The following is a 15,986-nucleotide window of genomic DNA, read 5'->3' as shown; positions in this document are numbered from 1 at the left end:
GAGATTTGAGGGACGTTACGACACTTGGAGTCAGGTATGTTCCCGTTTCCTTATGCACCCACGGGGTGGGTCTCTACCATCATCACAGGACACGTCACCCTGTTCTGTACACTGCACTGTAAGGCTCCCTTGCCTTCCTCCTTGCACTTATGCCAGATGGGTTGGATGCACTAATGCACCATCAACTGTGCACCTTGGCATACTCCCTCTGCACCATTCCTTTGTCAATTCCTAAACCGGGTGTGATATATGGGGTTCAATCATTATTCATCGAGTGATATTAGTAATGGGGCGAGTGACAGTTCTCACATTCCATCTGAGTGTTGTAAGCTGAGTGACTCTCCTTTGTCAGGGACATCGACTCGATGCGATTTTTTCAACCAGCTACCTCCCTGGGTGCTGCCGCGTGGTCCCTGCCACGAAGGACGTGTGCTGTGAAGATGCCTTGGTACCTCCTGCAGCCGATAACAACACAAGATGTGCCATCGACAATCAACCTTGATTCTCGACAACATGGGCCAAGTTTTTCTAACCCTACGCCTTCTGTTTCTCAGTGACGTCATGTTTTAAGTATGGGGGTGTTAGTGGTTGTTCTGTTGTGTGGTCCTAGGTCCCTGTTGCTCGGTTACCCCTGTCTGTTAAGGTTTTAAGTGTGGGGACGCGTCCCTGCACGTCTACATTGCATAACCCTCTGCATATGCCTCAACCTGCTAATGCCTCTTTGCCATGCCTTTTTTTTACCCTGATGGGTTCCTTCCCCACCCATCCATTCATTTTTTACCCACCCTTGGGGCTGTTCCCTTGCAATTTTCCTTCATTTCCTGATTTTGTTGTCCTGCCATGTGCACGTACCCTACGTTCACCGAAATCCACATCCAACCTTATATCCCTGTTCATCCCTTTGAACTAACCATTCTTCCTTTTTACCCACCCCTGTTTTGGTGCACGGTTCTCGAGTTATTAATTTTTGCAGCATTTTGTGCACATTAGCCGGTCTTGCATGTGAACGCGCTTTGGAACCGTGATCTGACGTTCTAGCCCTGACAAAAAATTTTCCCCTGACATTTTTCCTTTTTACTCCATGTCCTTCCGATGCACAGTTTGTCCAATATTAATTTTTGCGGTTTCTCGAGACTTTTTTGTGCGTCTTTTTGACATTTTTCCATGTGAACCTGCCCTCTTTGCATCGGAATTCCAATTTGATTTGCCACCCGTGTCTAACGCACCTTCCCCCACATTTTTCCTTTTTCCTCCACCCTCTTTCGACTTCTGGATTATTAATTATTAATTTTAAAATGTGTTTTTGGGTGTATTTTTGGTGTTTCTCACGTGTGAACCCCTTCTACTTCCGTCGGAACTGCGTTCTAACATGACAACCCTATGCCACCCCTTCCTTTGGACATTTTTCCTTTTTACTGCATGTCATTCTGGCAAGCGGTTCATCCAATATTAATTTCTGATCCCCTTTTCGGGTCTGTTTTTGGGGTTTTTCCCATGTGAACGCGTCTTATATCAGTCAGAACCATGTTTTGACGTTATAGGATTGTGAGGCATGTCTTTCTGCGCATTTTTCTTTCTTCTTGCACCTCCTTCCAATGCACGGATCTTTCGATATTAATTTTAGTTTGCGTTTTTAGACCCGTTTTTTACGTTTTTTGCATGTGACGCCTCGTCTTGCCCCCAGAACCCCCGTTGCACATTTCCCCTATCTTCCGCCTGTCGTCTTGCCCAATTTTTGTTTTTGTGACATTTCGTTTCGATGCTCGGATTGGGAGATATTAATTTTTTCTTTATTTTTACATGTTTCACACGACTCGTTCCGCGCGTGAACGCGCCCGTTTTCGATTCCACGTGTCTCCACGCGCCTCGATCGCGTCTGCGTACACTGTCCCAACATCTCGGCACTATTTCGATCCCATCACGGCAAATTTTTTTACCCCGCCCCGCGCACGCGCGCACTGGACGGGGGGACGCCTTTCTTTTATGGCGGGTACCCCACCCACCCCCCGGGCACCCTCCCCAAACCCATCTACCCCCATGGGCACCCTTTCACCCCCCCCACCCCCTGGGCACCCTCCCCTATCCCCCCCACCCCCACCTTTCTCTCTCCCCGACCCCTTGCCTCCAACCACCTCCCTCCATCTCCCTCTCCTTCACGCTCCCTCCTCTCCATCTCCATCTCCACCTCCCTCTCCCTCCTCCTCTTCTCCACCCTCCCTCCTCTTCGACCGCCTGCTCCCCACCCTGGTTGAAGACGCGCCCCTCGCCCCTGGTCGTGGACGCCATGCCGCCCCTGTGCTCCGCCACGCCGTGCAGCTCCTGCCGCCTCTGACGCCGTGCGTCTCCTCCCGCCCGCCCCGTGGCCTCCTGGACGCCGCCTGTTCGTGGCCGCCCCGCCCTTGCTTGGCACTGCTGCCCTGCCCTGCCCTGCCTCTGGCGCCTCTGGCGCCTCCGCCCTGGTTGCAGATGCCGCCCGCTAGGCCTCCTTCTTGCCCTGTCCGCTGCCACCTCCCCACCACGTGCCCTACCACCCACCACCCAGAAGCCCCCTTCCCCCCCCAGGCACAATCCCACTCCCACCCCCCTCCAAGCCCCCATTCCCCCCCCCAGGCACACCAAACCTCACCACCCCCCTCCAAGCCCCTGTTCCCCCCTCAGCCACACTCCCACCCCGTAGAAACCCCTTCTTAAGCCCCCCTTTTCACCCACACACACCCGCAGAAACCAACTGCCCACTGCAGCACCACGCAGAAACTGCAGATTCCCTTTTCAGCCCCTAGCCCCCTGACACACGGACGCGTGGTTGTGAGCGTGTGGTTGTTTGTGTACGTGTGCAGGAGTCCGTTAGCGACTCTTCACGCGGGGGGATGTGCGTTCTTTTGTCCGTGCGGTGGTGTGCACCAGCCGGTTGTTCACACGCAGCTGACACGCAGTCCATTCCTGGGTATATTCCCGGATTTTTAATTCCAAAACCTGAAAAGCTTAAAAATACATTGAAAAATTACACAAAATTCATTAAAAATCAGTTAAAATTCAAAAAATTTATAGAAAAATCTTGAAAAATTCCCAATCTTTCTACAGTAAATTGCAATATTTTTCTAAACTGAAAATTTCAGAAAAAATTTCACAAATATTTTAAAATTAAAAATTCTTTTTAAAATACACACAAAATAAAAAAATCATTAAAATTGGTAAAAATACCAATTTAATTACAAAAAAATTCTTAAGAATTCCATTAACTTCTTTACTTATTTTTGGATTATTTTCTAAGTTGAAAATGATGTGCCACTTTATTCCATTATTTATTTTATGGTAAAAATGCTTCATTAAATGCCTAAATTTATGAAAAATCCTCTTTAATTCCAAACATAAACTGAAAATTCTAGAAAAATCCAGATACCTTCGTTCTTTTTGGATTGCTGACCTACATTTTGGGATTGAGAAGTGCGCATTCATTGCATACATATATACCCACTTCCAGGTATTTTTTCTTATATATATATATATATATTACTATCCCAAAATCCAAGTTTAATTTTTAACATGAATCCTAAATACCACCATGGCACGCGCGCTCGCGCCAAACACACCTTTTTTTAAATTAAAATCAACCAGCCTTTCACTTAGCACGCGCTACGTGCGCTTAAGAGGCACTTTAATATTTTTAATTAAAATGAACCAGCTGTCACAAGAGCACGCGCTGGTAAAAAAAGTGCTCCACATCACCTTAATTTTTAATAAATGAATTTGCATTTAGAGACCCAGTCTGGGTATCCAAGTCCGGGATTCGGATTAATGCACCGCTCCAACCTAATACTTTGTAATTGAAATTTTAAGAAGGAACCATCGTTTTCTTGTTAAGGTTTATCACTTAATTAAAAATTCACCCATTCTTAATAATTCATTAAATTAACCTTTCATTAAATTAATTCCCCCTCACTGCACTTATTTCCCCTTTTTAATGAACTCATTTCGTGGGATGGATACACGAAGTCTTCGGAGTTGTCTCCATTGTCAAACCTGATTATCAAAGTTGTGGTCATGATATGTGTGGGTTGTTGTTATGTTTTGGTTCAGTTTCTTTGTTATGGTTAAGGGTACAGTGTGTAGTTTTTTTCTTTATTTTCTGATACAGGGATTTGGGTATTTGCATGTTGCATAGCATGAAGCTTTCGATCGCATATGTATAGAGGTCATGTCGAATTTTTTCTAGGCTGTGGTTTGCTTGGGGATAGCTGGTTGAGTCACGTTTTACTATCTTGGTTGATATCTTATCATTGGTTTTCTTCTGTTGCTTTGCAGGCATTCTCTTTGTTTGTCTGTGTTTGTGGTGTGTGTGTGTAACCATCTGAATGGCGCCCTCTTGTACTCCTCCCCCGATTCAGTATGTTCCTTTGGCTGTCCATGATTATTCTTTGTTACTGGATTCAGACGTTGTCGCTAAAGCGGGCTTGTCCAAGTTCATGAGCCTTTCTTTCCCACTGGTTCCAGATCATCCTACCATTTGTGACGAGTTTTTAACCTCTTACAGTAAGAGGTCTGGTCCAGTCCGTGGCACTACTGTTCTTCTAACACCGAAGAGTCTAGGCAAGGCTCTTGGTCTGCCATATCGTGGGGAGTCTGTCCCTGTTGCCAAACAATTGTTTACCAATGATGATATTTTGAAGCTGTTGGAGAAGCATACTCAAGATGTTCTTGATCCGAAGAAGGTCATTACCACGTCAAGAGTGGGTGTCTCCATGATTTCCAATCCCTTATGGAAACAACTATGCCAATTCCTTCAGGACAGGTTCATGCTTGCAAAATCCCCATCTCATTATCTTTCCAAGGAGTTGTTTACAGCTTCACGAATGATTTTGAAAGGCATAACTATTGATTGGAGTACCTACCTCCTCTCCAAGATGGATCACCACTTTATCCGAGCTACTCGAGGAAATGTGACTAATGTTACATTTGGGTCCTTCCTCTATGTCTTCTTGCTATATGCTGCCCCTGCAAAGGAAGTTCCTTTACCTCCAGTTGATCTTCTAGAAGTTCCTCCTCCACCTCATAATGAAGATGATGATGTGATAATTGAGGATGATGGTTCTCCTCCTCCCCTTGTCATTCAGAGAAAACGCCTCAAGAGGGTGGTTGATTCAGTGCCTATTCCTCTCGTTCCAGTGACAATTCCTGCCCAATCTTGCAGCAGCTTGCCTGCATTCCTCAGACGCCAAATCTTTTCAGAGCCCATAGAGATGGGATGCTCAAACTTACTATTCCTTTTGTTCACCGCCTGGTAACAGGAGATGCTATTCCGTTCCTGTGCAAGGATATCCAAAGTTCTATTGAACTTTCGATGACTGCCTGTATCTAGCAATTATATTCTTCATTTTATGATGAAGTTTAGTAGTCTAAGGAGGAATTGAATAAGACCAATATTGAGTTAGCCTCTGCTCAGGAGAAATTCTCCGACCTTTGTACGCAAATGGAGCAGCAGACTAAGCTCGTGGATACTCAGAAAGCTGAAATCTCTAAGTTGAAAGCTGAGTTGGCAGAAGCTAGGTCTCAAGTGGTTGCTGTAACAGAGGAGAGGGATAAGTTACAGAAGGAGAGTCAAGAGATGAAGGAGGTGATAGCTGCCCAAGCAGAGAAGTTTAAATCCACCACATCTATCTTAGAACAGAGCAATGCTCAAATCCAGCAACTCAAAGATCAGTTGGCTCAGTCTCAGTCTAATACACAAAGTCCTGTGCAACCAGTTTCTCTTTTATCCCCTTCAGACTTGGCAACTCTTCAGAGACAGGCTACCTTATGTCCCTTATTTCAGGCCAAGGTGGAAAGATTGTAGTCTCGCATGGATTTGTTATGGTCTTCTTTTGAGCAGTATCAAGAATATGTTCCACCAGATCATTCCTTTTTTATCCATTATCAACAACAGAAGTTGGCCTTCTATAGATGGATTTACCTATTCCAGAGGATGGATGGAGTGGGGCCTGGTCATCACTTTTGCTGATAGAAGTAGTGCGGATGGTTTTGAAGACTTTGTCACTCTAGATACGATGCTTCTGTCCTATATGTATTTGAGGGGTGATTTACTGATTCCAGATGATGAAGATCTGGCTTGGTATGTCGGAGATGTGGTATTGCAAGCTTCTTTGTATGTCTGACATTTGGAGTTGAGGATTGATGAGATATTCCAGGGATATTCTTCAAAGGTGGGTGAGTGTCCTGAGTTTTCATGGCACACTATGGTTGATGCTGTCATTTTGAATCACCGTCAGGTCAAAGCTTCAGCTCATGCCCAGAACACTAACCAACTGAGGGTGGATCTTTTAGCCTATCTCTCCAACCAACCTCCATTTGATACTTCTTTCTTTGAAGCCTATCATCATAGATTAGCTTTAGGTCCATCCTTACCATGTCTAACTCATTATCAACAAATGGCTCATAGGTATGATGCTTATATTTCCCTTTTTCAATCTAACCCAAAAGTCATTTTACCCCTTCTTTTCCAACCTCAAGAATCTCCTCAAATTCCTATCTTTACCCATTGTTTTTTTATTGAAGATCGAGTTCTTCTACCTCCTGATCCTTGTCCTTCCCCATCCCCTGACATTCTATCAACTTTTCCTACTTATCTTTTAACGCCTTTCTTAACCGAATCTCCTCAATTTTTAGCCAATCCATCTTTAATCCATTCTTCATTTTATGATTTTGCCTATCCATTGCTTCATCCTCTTTCATTAGTCCCTCTTCCGTCTCCAAACACTTCTATTCCTAATCCTTCTCAGTTGGTTAGTGGGTATCTAGGTTTTGATCAGAAGATTCTTCGAAGACGAGGCTGGAGTTCAAATGATTCCCTTACTGGACCTCAAATCAATTGGCCATTGATCCTAGGAGAATGGATAAGTGCTAGTCAGGCTTATCAGAATTATCTGCATTTTGCTCAGCAGTATTCTCAGTCTGCAGATCCTTCTGTGAGCTTAACTGCTCATTTTACTTGGTACCTGGCGTATATGCATAGGCATTCTCATAATGATTCAAAGCATATTCCAAAGTTGTGCATGAATGTCAATGTGAGCATTGATTCCCAGCAATTGGATGTCTTGTACTTTCATGCCCTCTGTTTGCCTAGCAGATACCTTGTCCTGTTGGAAAGGATGTGCTGCCTTCAATTTTTTCAGAATCCTCCCAAGACATTTGTAGATGAATCTTTGTCCATGGATCGTCTTCAAAATCACCAATCTTTCAAGTAGGATCATCTTCATTGATACCTTTGCCATGTATGGTGGATGATTTTTAATTATAAATCTCTCTATTTGGAGGAGTCATTCAGATGGTTGTGTTGTGTGTACTGTTTGTGTTGTGGGTTAATTTATAATAAGATCGTGGTAGTTGCCTATTCGATTTGCTTTCTTGCGAGTTACATTTTTGGAGAATTGTGGTGATGGTGTTGCTGGTTGGATAGTTGAAGATGCTAATGAAGAAGAAGAAACCTCTTATATCCTTTACAAGTTTGTTATGATTTCCAGTTTAATAAGAAGTGTTAATGTATAAAGGGTTTTCCTTTCGTTGTATTCTTTATATCAGATACAGGTTATAAGTTGGGGTCGTGGTTGGATGGACTATTTTTGAAGATTTATTGAAGATCAAAGTTGAGCTTTTGAATGAACTTTTATTCCCTTTTTCTTGGGTCACGAGGACGCTTCCTTATTAAGTGTGGGGATATGTTGAGTGTTGAAATGACCTATTTTTTGGCTAATTTTTGTTGTTTTTGAGAGTTGAATGGTGGATTTTATGAGATGATTGATTGGTTTGGAAGTGTTTTGAGAGTGTTTTGGATAGGTTAGAATGGTTTTATTAAGCTCATGATGTTTATTAGTAGAGATATGAAGTTCTGTTGATGTTTAGATATGTTCTGTTTGGTCCTAATAGCTTCTGTTGAGCTTCTGTTTTGTTCTGTTTTCTCTCTGTAAGGAAGGATGGAGTATTGATTGATAGGGTTTGAGATTGTTTGAAATCTTATTGAGTGATTTTTGATAGTTTGGAATGGTTTTGGTATGAGTTATGTGGTTCTGATGCTTTCTGTTGACCTTCTGTAACTCTCTGTTGAGCTTCTGATGAGTTTCTGTAGACCTTCTGTATGCTTCTGTATGTGTTATGTTGGATGAGAGTGTAGCTTGGGAAAGTTTTATAGCCTTGGAAAGAGATGAATACAAGTGCAAAAGAGCTAAAATAAGTCAAAGAAGTAGTTGCTGAAGACTCAAGTAAGAACTAGAATGAAGTGACAGTGGTGAGCTATGAAAAGACACTGTAGTGGCTCTGGTGCCTCTTCATATCAGACATACATCTTGGGAGGTGCATCCATGACCTAAGAAGGATTATTGAGGGTTATTATTGAGTGATTGTAGTGAGGATATGATGTATTGTTGATGGAGAGAGAGAGAGAGAGTCAGAGATAGTCAATTCTATCAAAACAGTGTGATTGTATATGAGAGATTGAGAGAGAAGACTATGAAGACATTGAAGATGAATACTATGTGATGTATTTCCATTCAAAGATGGTGTATTTCTTTTCTTTCTTTGTTCTATTGATAGATTTTGTGAAGATGTTGAAGAATATGGTTGATTCTATCAAATCCGTGGGAGATCTACATGATGTTGCATGAAGATTTGTTATGCCTGGTGTTCTTTTCTTCATTGTGATCATATAAAACCCTAATAAAAAATCTTGTTGATGTTACAAGATAGATTTTCTTGCAAGAGAATTCCCTTTTCCTTGGTGTTACTCTTGGGGCTCCATGCTGGCATACTGTGCGATCAATCTCCTTTAGGTCCTTATATGACCAAGCAAACACATCTAAGTTCTCTTTGAGTAGGTCTCGCATGACCACTAGTTCTTCTTCTGGAAGATTGGGATCCACTTTCAGGTGACGTTCAGTACCGTCAGTATCCAAGAATGTTACTTGCCTTTCACCTTCCACTTCGCAGATAAATGTCCCACGGATTGCTTCAGGATAGAGGTCTAACTCTTTCAAGAGAGTAGTATCCTCGTATGATGTTTCACTAGAACCAGTGTCCTCCTTCTGAACAGATGACTCATTCGTCTGTTGAGGTTGCTGGAAGGGTATCAGAGCTTTGTTTGGTTCTGTATGAGTAGTGATTTCTTCTGGACTTATGGATTCATCTTTAGAGGATGCATCCAGGAATGTCACATAGCACGGACCTACTACGGGGCTCTTACGGCTCTAGCTTCTGTTGGCAGGGGGCATCATTATCATCTTTCCTTTGGACTGAACGGTTAGGGCGACAGGAGCCACTGGTGAACTTTATTTTTATGCTTTTAATCCATTGCTTATACAGATTCAGTATACTTTGTGGTCCATTGATCAACCCAATGGAACCATAGTCATTCCATCCAGCACCCAGAGATCTTCAGCCTCTGAGGTCTCTGTAGGGACATCGACAAGATCATCCTCTATCAGAGGAAATTCTTCATCTGCACTTTCATAACCTACTTCATTTTCTTCCTCATCATTTTCATCCTCTTCCTCTAGAGGCTCTGTCTCTGCTTTTGTAGAGGCTCTGTAGGAGAAGAACAGATCTTCTTCCTCTGTATTTGCTTTTGCTTCTGTCACCGCTTCTGACTCTACTTCTGCCTCTAGCTCTGGCTTTGTATATGTTACTGTCTCTGTGATTGTCTTTATATCCGCTCTATCTCTGTTCTGTAGCCGCTCTGTATCTGGTCTGCCTCTGTATTGTCTGTGCTATGTAACTGTACTGTCTCTGCTCTGTCTCTGCGCGACTGTCATGTAACAGGGAGAATAGTATATCCATGCTTCTATTTCACCATCAGAGGCAATTTCAGAAGTTAATTCTAGTTGAGGCAAGAGGTCACCCATGGATAAAGATTTTGCTTCCCTTGGCAGTTGGCTTACAATGCCCACTGTTAGGGACTGTGCCTATGTTTTCTTAGGAAATATTTGCTTAACAGCCTCTTCATCTCCTAATGTACCATCTGTTACCTCGTTAGAGGAGTCAGTTATGACTTCAATGGATGTGGATCCATTGCCTTTTTGCGATCCATATAGCTTTAACACCACTTTGTTGGGTCCTCTGCCTAGGGTTAGGATTCCTTTGAACCAGTCCATCTGGCTCTTGCTTTAAAAATCCAAGGACTTCTCAATAGCAAAGGGTATGAGGTCCCATAAGAATTTGGTTTGACCACCAGATATGTCAGCCAATAGTCTCTTCCTACAAGGGTTGTTTTTACATATGGGAGGATGTCTAATGGTTTAATTCTGCTTTGGTATGCCAATCTGATAAGCCACTATGTAGGTTGAATTCCTTGCAACCCTAAGTCCTTCATTGTCACATCCATCATTATGTTTACTGATGAGCCTCTATCAATCAATGCATTTGAAATGAAGCATCCTTCTATCCATACACTTATCTCTGGGGTTCCAGGATCTAGAAAGGTATTAGCCACGTCTACTTCCTTTACAGGCTTCGGGGCCTTATTAATCTTGGTTGCTGTTGAAGAAGTGATCCTTAGTCCACGTCTTCTTGTCAAGATGCTTTTGAATTTCTTTTGACAGCTAGGAGATAGCATCAATAACTGTCGGAATGTTAAGTTTGGTTTAAAGGTGTCTAGGTTCTTTACCAAGTCATAATCTTTGATAGGATCCATAGGCTTCTCCAACCTGTTGGGGAAGGGGGCTATATCCATTTTCATCTTTCCTTTTTCTTCTAACAATTACTGCATCGGCACTTCCTATGTTTCTGTAAGTGCTTCTGTATCATCTATCTCCTGGGCCTCTGGTCCTGTCTCTCTGGGACTGTCTCTGTAGCTCTTTGTGGCACTACAGTGCTCTGTACTATACTATTCTGTTCTATACTGCTCAGTCCCTCTATTGGAACGTTGAGCTTCACAGTCTTGGCAAAAGAGTTATTTTCATTCTGAACCACTGGTTCCTTCTTCTTGGTGCGCGTAACAACGGCAACTTCCAACTCTTCCAGATTGGAGGCAGGCTCTTGTACCTTCTATTGGCTATCAGTGCCATTGGCCTTTACAGGGGCTAGACTTGGAAAGTCCTTTGCAGTCTGGCCTTCTCCTTTGCATCGGCTGCATAAGGGCTTGTAGTCCACAGATCATCTAGGATTTGGATAATTCGGGGAGATATGTCACTTTTCTCCACACCTATAACATTCCACCTCTGATCTCTGACCACCACCAAACTATTGTCCTCTGTAACTTTGAGAGGAAAACCTCCTTGGACCAAAATTAGGACCAAATTCTCTAGGATTTGGTCCAATATCCTGTGTTGTCATTTTGGATTCTAGCAAATTGAATCTTGCATTTTCATCCTTCTGTCTTCGTTCATGCATCTCTTTCAGAGAGCAAATATCCTCTGTATGGTTCTTCCGCAAATAGTAGAAACAGAAGGCTCTAGGAATGGTTGGTTTTCAGGTACATTCAATGGCTAAATGTCCCGCTTGATGACACTTTTCGCACCATGTATTAGAGTGCATCACATATCTTCCAGCTCCCGCATGAGTGGATATATTGGCGGTATTCACCTTCAGCATTTGTAACTGCTCTATAATCACATTCAGAAGCTCTTTCTTGATACTTGCAACTGAGTTGGATAAGTAGTCCTTTAGATTTTCACCTCCTGAAGTGCTTGTTGTAGGATTTTGGGAAGCGTATTTGATTACTGCATAAACTGGTTGGGTCGATCTAGAAGGTCCTCTGTTCTGGTTCTGATTTAGAGCCCCTGTTGAGACTTAAGGGTTGTTGATTCCAGTTGGTAGGATTCCACTCTTGTTGAGTCGCCATTGGAGAAACTGTTTGAGGCCACTGTTGCTGTGGTGACTGAACTATCATTTGAGGCACTATCGTCTGCAGCGACCACAGTGGATTAGGTGCATTATACTGCGACATTGTTTGCATTTGGGGACAGGGATAGGAAACTGTCCCTGGGATTGCATTTGGTGGGTATACCATTCCATGCATGGAAGGAGGTAAGACTCCTCTTCCTGGAGTCATTGACAGCCTTGCTTTAACTTCATCATACAATCTTGCACCTTCCACTGCAGCTTGCAGATTGACTGGTCTTCTCAATTCCACGAACTTGCGAACTTCTAGTTGTAGGCCTCTGAGAAACACTCCTTTTTGGATTCCTTCATCCAAATGATGGTTAGTCCATCTCTTCAAGATGGATTCCATTCACGAGACATAAGCTTCTACTCTTTCTCCAGAGGACTGACTTAGGTTCATGAACTTCTCTCGCATCCGCTCTTCAAAACCTTCAAGCCTGAATTTAGTGAGGAAGGCCAACTTCAGGTCATCCCATGTGCCAAAAGTTCCTACTGCTTGTCTCTCATACCACTGAAACGCTCAGGGGTTCTGGCATTGTTAGCTACACATGCTACCATGAACTCTGCTACATAAAGATCAGGGTCTTCATTGTACTCTCCCTTAAAAATTGGCAATGGGACTACATTTATGGCATGTCATCAATATTTCCAGGATGAATCTGACTAGGAAGGGGACCTTGAGTTGCCATGGGGACTTCTGTAAAGAGTGCTTTTAGGGCGTCAAAGGAGGCTTCTGCTGCGAGCTCATTCTCAGCTTTGATTTTTGCATTCTCTCTTCTCACGTACCTCTGGACTCGTTCTAACGCTTGCCTCTTTATTGCGTCATTCATCAGGGGGTTGGCTTCAACCAGTTGGTCTGGACCCAACAGGATAGTATCAGAGAGGGCTTCAGTCTCTGGAGGATTCTCTGGCCAACATCTCTTCTACTTCCTTCTTTTCAACATCTCTGAATTCAGCTTTCAAACCACTACAGAGGGGAAGATATTCTGTTCTAAAAGTATCAAAAATCATTCTTCTTAGGATTGTTGTTGTGTCATTATAATAATGCCAGCTTCTAAGGGTTTCAACAGTGTATATTGTGAAAAACACTCTGTCTACCAACTTCCAATGGGTTGCTAATTGGACAAATAGAAGATTGTCAGTGCACCAAGTATCCCACATATATTGTTGTTGAGCATCCACGAACAAATTCCAACTCTTTTCCTTCTTGTTTTCGTGAACCTCCACAGACCAAGACTCCTGAAGATTCTTTACAATCTCCCACTTGATGATGTCTGAAAACTTCTCAACGAATGCCAAATCTTCCATGGGTGGTCATTCTCTTTGTTTCTGCTCTTCAGTTTGTTCCCAAATAGTTTGCCACCAAGATGCAAGTTTATGCTGCTTCAACAGGAAGAGGAAAGAGTCCACCACATGGAGCATGCATCATGATGGTGATATGTTTCTGCCATTGTGGAATGAACTTCTTATGGAAAGTGGCTTGGATAATGAGAATTTCCAACTCTTCAGTGAAAGAAGGAACTTTGCAAACATCCATTGAATTCTCCTCTTCTTGACAATGCCATCTCCCTCATTTTCACCCTCTTCTGGTGCTTGTTAATGGCAAGTTTCCCCGACTGCACACCAAAAACATGGAGCCCCAAGAGGAACACCAAGGAAAAGGGAATTCTCTTGCAAGAAAATATATCTTGTAACATCAACAAGCTTTTATTTCATTCTTTTGATCATCAAAACAAAGAAAACAGCAAACTTCACGCAATATCATAGTAGATTTCTCCCACGGATTTGATAGAATCAACCATATTCTTCAACATCTTCATAGAATTCTTCAATATAACAAAGAACATAGAAGACTACACCATCTTTGAATGGAAATCAATCACATAGTATTCATCTTCAATGTCTTCATGGTTCTCTCTCTCAATCTCTCATATACATTTACACTGTTTTGATAGAATTGACTATCTCTGGCTCTCTTTCTCTCTATCTATCAATAGTACATCATATCCTCACTACAATGCTCTCATAATAACCCTAAATAATCCTTCTTAGGTCGTGGATGCACCTCCCAAGAGGTATGTCTGATATGAAGGGTCACCAGAGCCACTACAGTCTCTTTTCACAGCTCACTACTGTCACTGTCACTTAGTCTTCTCTTCAATCTTCAACAACTGTTTCTTCCACTTGTTTTAGCTCTTTTGAACTTAGATTTATCATTTCCAAATATTACAATATTTTTCCAAATTCACACATACATTCTACATAACACTTACAGAAGGTCTACAGAACAGTTACAATACAGTACCAGAGTAGCTACAGTACAGTTACAGTACAGAGACAGAGCAGAGACAGAGGCTCTACAGAAGGTCTACAGAGGATTATCAGAACCTCATAACTCATACTCAAACCATTCCAAACTATCAAAAACTATTCAATATGCTTCCAAAAGATCTCAATCTTCATCAATCATAAATCCATGCTTCATATAGAAGAAAATCAGAACAAAATAGAAGCTATACAAAATGTATATAGAACCAATCAGAACCTCAATAGAACCTATTAGAACATCACAGAGCTTCATATCTCCAATGAGAATCATCATGAACTTCCAAAATATAATCAATATCATCCAAAACACTCTCAAATACTTTCATTAACAACCATAGTTGGCCAATCCCCAACAAACCTAAGGGATATATGGCTAGAGATCCCTAGCATACTTGTGCCTCCTAGCATAATCTTCTTCCTGCAAAGAGACCTCTCATACATGGGGCTTGTCCTAGCCTCCATCATGCAAGTATACAACGAAGGTAATCAGCTTATCACTATGAAAAACATTCATTTTTTATAACGTAAATCCAAAAATAACTTTGGATATTCCATAAAAATCAATCTCTTCTTAAAAAGACAAAGACAAAAAACTAAAACAGCATCATTCATATGCTTCGCAAAACTAAAACAGCATCACCACAAGATCTCTTAGGAAAATCATCCTCAACTATCAATTTTAATTAATAAATATAATATAAAATCACTTGCAAGGAAGGACATTCTTTTATCATTAACCCTCTTTCTTCCTTAGAATAGTCTTAGGAGCAAATTTCTGCTCTAACAAGCATATATTTGAGCATAATGACTATTTTAAGGTTTATTCCAGGAGTAGTAGTAGTATATATGCAACCATCAAGCTAGAGATCATGCTTTGGTATCTGTGGAGATCCCAATCTCATGCCCTCATAGAGATTGTAGTGTGCAATAGTGTGGATAGTGTGGAGAGAAGGTGGGTGAGTTGTAAATGGTAAAGGAGAATTCTATTAATGATGGAGAGAAGATGAGGTGAATCACCAATTCTATTCTTAGTGAGTACAACCTACCCATAGTATGGCATCCATGACCGATTGAAATTAGTAAGACTTTGAAATCCTACCTTGAGTATTATAATTGGTCGTGGTCCTGGTTGTGGTCATGGTTGTGGTCGTCGTAGTCGTGGTCGTAGTCGTAGTCGTGGTCATGGTCGTGGTCGTCGTAGTCGTGGTTGTGGTCATGGTCGTGGTCGTGGTCATGGTCATATTCGTAGTCATAGTCGTGGTCGTGGTCGTGGTCGTGGTCGTGGTCGTGGTTGTGGTCATGGCCATGGTCGTAGTCATGGTCGTGGTCATGGATCGTAGTCGTGGTCATCATAGTCGTAGTTGTGGTCATGGTCATGGTCGTGGTCATAGTCGTAGTCGTAGTCATGGTCATGGTCGTGGTCGTGGTCATGGTCGTGGTCGTGGTCGTGGTCACGGTCATGGTCATGGTCATGGTCGTGATCGTGGTTGTGGTCATCATAGTCGTGGTTGTAGTCGTAGTCGTGGTCGTCGTAGTCGTAGTCATGGTCATGATCGTCATAGTCGTAGTCGTAGTCGTGGTCATCGTGGTCGTGGTCGTGGTCATGGTCGTGGCCATGGTCGTGATCGTGATCATGGTCGTGGTCGTGGTCATGGTCATGGTCATGGTCGTAGTCGTAGTCATGGTCGTGGTCGTGGTCGTAACGTAGAAAAAGAGAGAGAGATGGAAGGAGAGGATAACAATTTAAGAAAGAAAAAAAAAGAGAGAGATGGAAGGAGACGAGAAAATTTTAAGAA

This window comes from Lygodium microphyllum, chromosome 5, assembly GCF_053477565.2.
Source record: "Lygodium microphyllum isolate KBCC chromosome 5, Lygodium_microphyllum_v1.1.10, whole genome shotgun sequence".
NCBI classification, from domain to species: domain Eukaryota; kingdom Viridiplantae; phylum Streptophyta; class Polypodiopsida; order Schizaeales; family Lygodiaceae; genus Lygodium; species Lygodium microphyllum.
This window is presented reverse-complemented; position numbering follows the sequence as displayed.